This window comes from Myotis brandtii, unplaced genomic scaffold (genome assembly GCF_000412655.1).
Source record: "Myotis brandtii unplaced genomic scaffold, ASM41265v1 scaffold1423, whole genome shotgun sequence".
Taxonomy (NCBI): domain Eukaryota; kingdom Metazoa; phylum Chordata; class Mammalia; order Chiroptera; family Vespertilionidae; genus Myotis; species Myotis brandtii.
The window spans coordinates 991,939-996,962 of NW_005355087.1; the positions used below are offsets into that span (position 1 = coordinate 991,939).

The following is a 5,024-nucleotide window of genomic DNA, read 5'->3' on the forward strand; positions in this document are numbered from 1 at the left end:
AGTGTCTATGTCCATGGCTATGCTGATATGCATGCATACAAATGCTTTGGTCGATCTCTTACCCCCTAGTCCTGCCTTCCCTCTGAGGTTTGACAGCAATGCCCTTAACCCCCTACTGTCTGTGTCATTGGTTATGCTTATAGGCATGCATACAAGTCCTTTGGTTGATCTCTTACCTCCTTACTTCCCTCTCCACCCCACCCCCCTGCCTTCCCTCTGAAGTTTGATGGTCTGTTCTATGCGTCTCTGTCTCTGGATCTATTTTTGTTCACCAGTTTATGTTGTTCATTATATTCATTCCACAAATGAGTGAGATCATGTGGTATTTACCTTTCTCTGACTGGCTTATTTCACTTAGCATAATGCTTTCCATGTCCATCTATGCTATTACAAATGGTAAGAGTTCTTTCTTTTTTACAGCAGCATAGTATTCCATTGTGTAGATGTACCACAGTTTTCTAATCCATTCATCTGCTGATGGGCACTGAGGCTGTTTCCAAATCTTGGCTATTGTAAATTGTGCTGCTATAAACATAGGGGTGCACATATTCTTTCTGATTGGTATTTCTGTTTTCTTGGGATATATTCCTAGAAGTGGGATCACTGGGTCAAATGGGAGCTCCATTTTTAATTTTTTTAGGAAACTCCATACTGTTCTCTACAGTGGCTGCACCAGTCTGCATTCCCACCAGCAGTGCACGAGGGTTCCTTTTTCTCCACATCCTTGCCAACACTTGTCCTTTGCTGATTTGTTGATGATAGCCATTCTGACAGGTGTGAGATGGTACCACATGGTCATTTTGATTTGCATCTCTCAGATGATTAGTGACTTTGAGCATTTCATATATTGTGTAACATATATTTTTATGCTATTCATAAAATTTCTCTAACTAAAATAACTTCCAGTATTTTGGTGGGTGATGTTAATGAACTATTTGGCCTTGTTGTGATTTTCTAAAAACAAAAATAAAGAAAAAGAGGAATTGTTGTTTTTCTTTTATTCATTTGAAACAAGTGTCTCTTTGTCCTTTAAAATCTATTCTGAGATATGGACTCTGTGCCTAGTGGAATTTAGGAAGCAACCACTGCAGAGCATTAGAGAAACCTGGGATAGCTAACGTTAAATAAACTCAGTGAGGAACTCAGAGGGGACAGAACCTTCAGTTCTTGAGCTGCTGCTTCGGAGGTGGCAGGTAGTTTCTGCATTCTGGGCTGAAAACTGGATTGTGATCCTTTTTCATCACCTGAATTTTGCCCTTGGGTAAGAACTGAATGCAGGAACGGAACCCAGTGCAGGTGCTTGAGCCGGAGCAATTTCAGATTCGGATTTTGCCAGAGCCCCGAGGCGCCTGGACGGGGCTCCCGTGGTGCCCTCACAGGATCTGACTCCCCAACTCCCTCTCTCCCCCAGCCAGCCCGGCTCTCCCCGCCCCCCGCCGTGCGCCTAACCTCAGGACCTGGAGATGGAGATGAAGCGGTCTGTAAGAGTCAACCCCGTTTTCTTGCTCTTGCTTCTGCTATGGGAACCGGCTGCTCCACACTGTGCTATCTCAGCTATAAATTCATTGTCACTCCCAGTGATCAACCACGGTATAAAATTCAAGGCGAGGTAAGTGGGAGCACATTCCTTCATTATACCTGCTGTAGCGAGAAGGTCAAACTCATCAGTGTTCAGGAGATGAAGGAGAATGCCACACAGGCCTGGGATCAACAGAGAGACTCTCTGAAATGCTGATGGAAGAGCTCAAAAAGATCCTGCTGGACATTGAAGCAGAGATCATTGCAACCAGCGATCCTCACTCCCTACAGGGCAGCATCATGTGTAAGCAGGAATCCAGTGTACCCACCAGTGCATCCAGGAATCCAGTGTACCCACCAGTGCATCCACCAGTGCAGTATCACCAGTGCATCCTGGGAGTTTGGATTCGATGGACAGATAATCTCTGCGCTTTGACTCAAAGAACAGAATCTGGGCAGTGTTGCGTGATGAAGGCAGGCTGTTAAACGAGACATTGGCAAGTGACAGAGCTATGACCGATCTCCTTGTTAGGACCTGAACTGGAGACTGTAGGAAGTGACTCAAACAGGGTTTGTATTCCCAGATGAAGTTCTGAGCACAAAAGCTGCATCTACCACTGCCACCGCCACAGCCCTGTCCAAGGCCACAACCAACAGCCCATCACTTCCATCCTCCTGGTGATCAATCAGAGTTGGCATCCTAGGCTGACCATGTGACCAAGAAGGCCCGATAGTGTGGGCTATCTCGGGGACTATGCCTTTTGCTTGGCTGCCTCTGGATGACCTGCTGTTCTTTTTATTTTTAAAATTCATTTATCTTTATTACTTTTTAAATCTTTATTGTTACAAGTATTATATATGTCCCTTCAGCTGTTCACTTTTATTTTATTTTTAAAAACATATTTTTAGGTCAGCTGGTGTGGCTCAGTGGTTGAGTGTTAACCTATGAACCAGGAGGTCATGGTCAGGGCACATGCCCAGGTTGAGGGCTCAATCCTCAGTGTGGGAGGTGCAGGAGGCAGCTGATCAATGATTCTCTGTCATCATTCATGTTTCTATATCTCTCCTTCTCCCTTCCTCTCTGAAATCAATAAAAAAAATATAATAAATAAAAGATTTTTGGGGACATACTCTATTCTTTGCCAACACTTCAAAAAGACATATATTTTTAATCCTAATATATAATCCTAATATATCAAAAGCCAGGGGCCGTCACAACCTAAATGACCGGACAGACGACCAAACAGCAGGCTAGGGTCCCAGCTGGTGAGGTGGGAGGTGGGAGGCGGGAGGTGGGACGCCTCCTCACGTGATTTCAATCATGTGCTGGGCCTCTAGTCAAATATAAGTAGCTTAGTTCTTCAAAACTTTTTTTTTAATTGTGGGTAATAGTGATTTCCACATGTGAACTAAGTACCTCCCTTATTTTGATTATGGTGGGGGAAAATTTTTAGATTATAGGTCTTGTAAGCGTAACGTTTTTTAATCCTGAAAAATACTCTTCTAAAATAGAAAATGATACCAATTCGAATGTTTTAATTATTTTTTAAAAATATAAAAATATGCTGTGGGTTGTAGACACTTGTTGAAAAGTCTTCCTGACATTTATGCTTCTCTGTAGCCCTTTAACTGGAAACAAAAGTAGTTCGCTAACAGCTCAAGAGTGGGAAGTGGCTTTCTTTTCCTTTTATTATTCTGCAGTCTGTGCCACCGTAGCAAAGGAAAATGAGAGGAAATCCTATCTTCTTCAGGCTCTAGACGGTGTTGAAACTCAAGATCTCCATGGTGAGCGCTTCAGGAAAGGGCAACAGAGATGCAGATGCATTTGTGACTTGGAGAGTCTAGTCAAGTCCCTATTAGGATGAAAATTGTGGGCCTTCTTCAGGATAAATATGTCCAGTGTAATTATTAAACTTAAAAAGATGCCAAAGGGAAAAGGGGAAAAGAAACCCTCGCCTTTGGAGTCATGCATCTGGAAACTTTTTTCTCCTCTTAGGAAATATTTGTGGCTCTTTGTTCCTGTCAAGGAAGAAAACGTGCTTGTAAATTTCACCCAAGAGAGAACAAATCTCTGCACTTACCGCATCAGGAAGGAATAGATACAGCCCCACAAACACATGCCAAAATCCCAGAAACTTGACCAAAGGCTAAGGCGGTAGGGTTGGCGTACGGGGTGGGATTATGCAAGAAAATCAACTCAGTCTGGCAGAAAATTTCAGTAAGGAAGTTCTCTGTGCCAACCTTGGCCTCAGAGAAAAATGCTACACCCTCTTAAAGCTGCTCAGATGGCAAGGGAGGCAGTGCCTTCACTGGTTGCCCAGACCTCCCTAGACAGATGGATCCCTCCAAGCCCAGCCAAATCAAACTTCCCGCTGTACACCAGACACACATCTATATGCACAGAGGCCGGTCTGTGCGTCAGGCAGCTGCCTGCGGTGTGAAAGGAGTTAGGGAAATCCTCCCAAACTTTCTCAGACTGCCTGTCTGGGTGCCTAAGACTCAACCATTATTAACTCTTTCTTTTAAGTCAGAATTTTACTCACCAGGAAGTTTCTTTAAATAAAGAAAACCACGTTCAGTGACTCCAGGGGATGGAGGTGTTGTAGAGTTTCATGCAAGACTCTTTTGTATGAAAACCTGAGGTCTGCTCCCACACACAGGGACTCCTGAGGTAATGGTTCAAATTAGAAAGGATGACATTGAAGCTTGCACACTCTATTGCTGCTAACCACTCTTCCTTATTTTTTCTTCTTAAAGGGGTTGTGAAATATTCTTACTCAACACAAAGTAAATTCCTCTCCAGATGAGATAGAAAGGGAAGGACGGAGGTTTGACAGTTTGTTCTCTGTGCTGTCTGCTTTCGGACTGTGAGGGTGGGCTCACCGGGAATTCCTAGACCTCCACCTAGGGCTGAAATTCAAGACTGTCAAAATGGTTTTCCCCAGTTTTGGTGTAAAATCACTTCTTGTTCAGGGGCTTCCAGGTATCAACTGCCGCCTGATCAGTTAGGGACAGAGTTGCACCAGGGATTTGAGAGCATGCCAATCACTCTGCATGTTTTATATGCATTTTCTTGCAACTCACACAATTAAAATACTTTATACCCTTTAATGTTTCCTGAGGTGAGGCTCAGGACATCAACCAGAAACCTCAATAGAAGGCTTTATTGAATTATCTTAAAGAAACATTCTTATAATTAATTAAACCTGTTACCTTGAATATTCCATTTCTACCAATACATAATTATAATCATCTCTTCAAAAACAATTTGTATTCATTATCAGGCTTAATGACCATCTCCTCAGATAATTACCTGGGTCTCTTGCCAGGATCACAATGACCCTTTAAGAAGGATTTTTTTTTTTTTGTATTAACCCAAGAATACTTTAAAAAGCTCAGGAGTTAGAGGTAAATTGGGGAATCCTTGCTTTATCAGTTTGGCCCAGCTGGCTTTGTCAGAGACCTATGTACATATGAGACAGTTGTACACTTGTACATGCACTCCT

General features: G+C 43.0%; 1 pseudogene; it reads left to right on the top strand.

Annotated features, from left to right (window-relative positions):
- The first annotated feature begins 1,463 nt into the window (after positions 1–1,463).
- On the top strand, positions 1,464–2,200 carry LOC106725191 (annotated as a pseudogene).
- Positions 2,201–5,024: the final 2,824 nt, after the last annotated feature.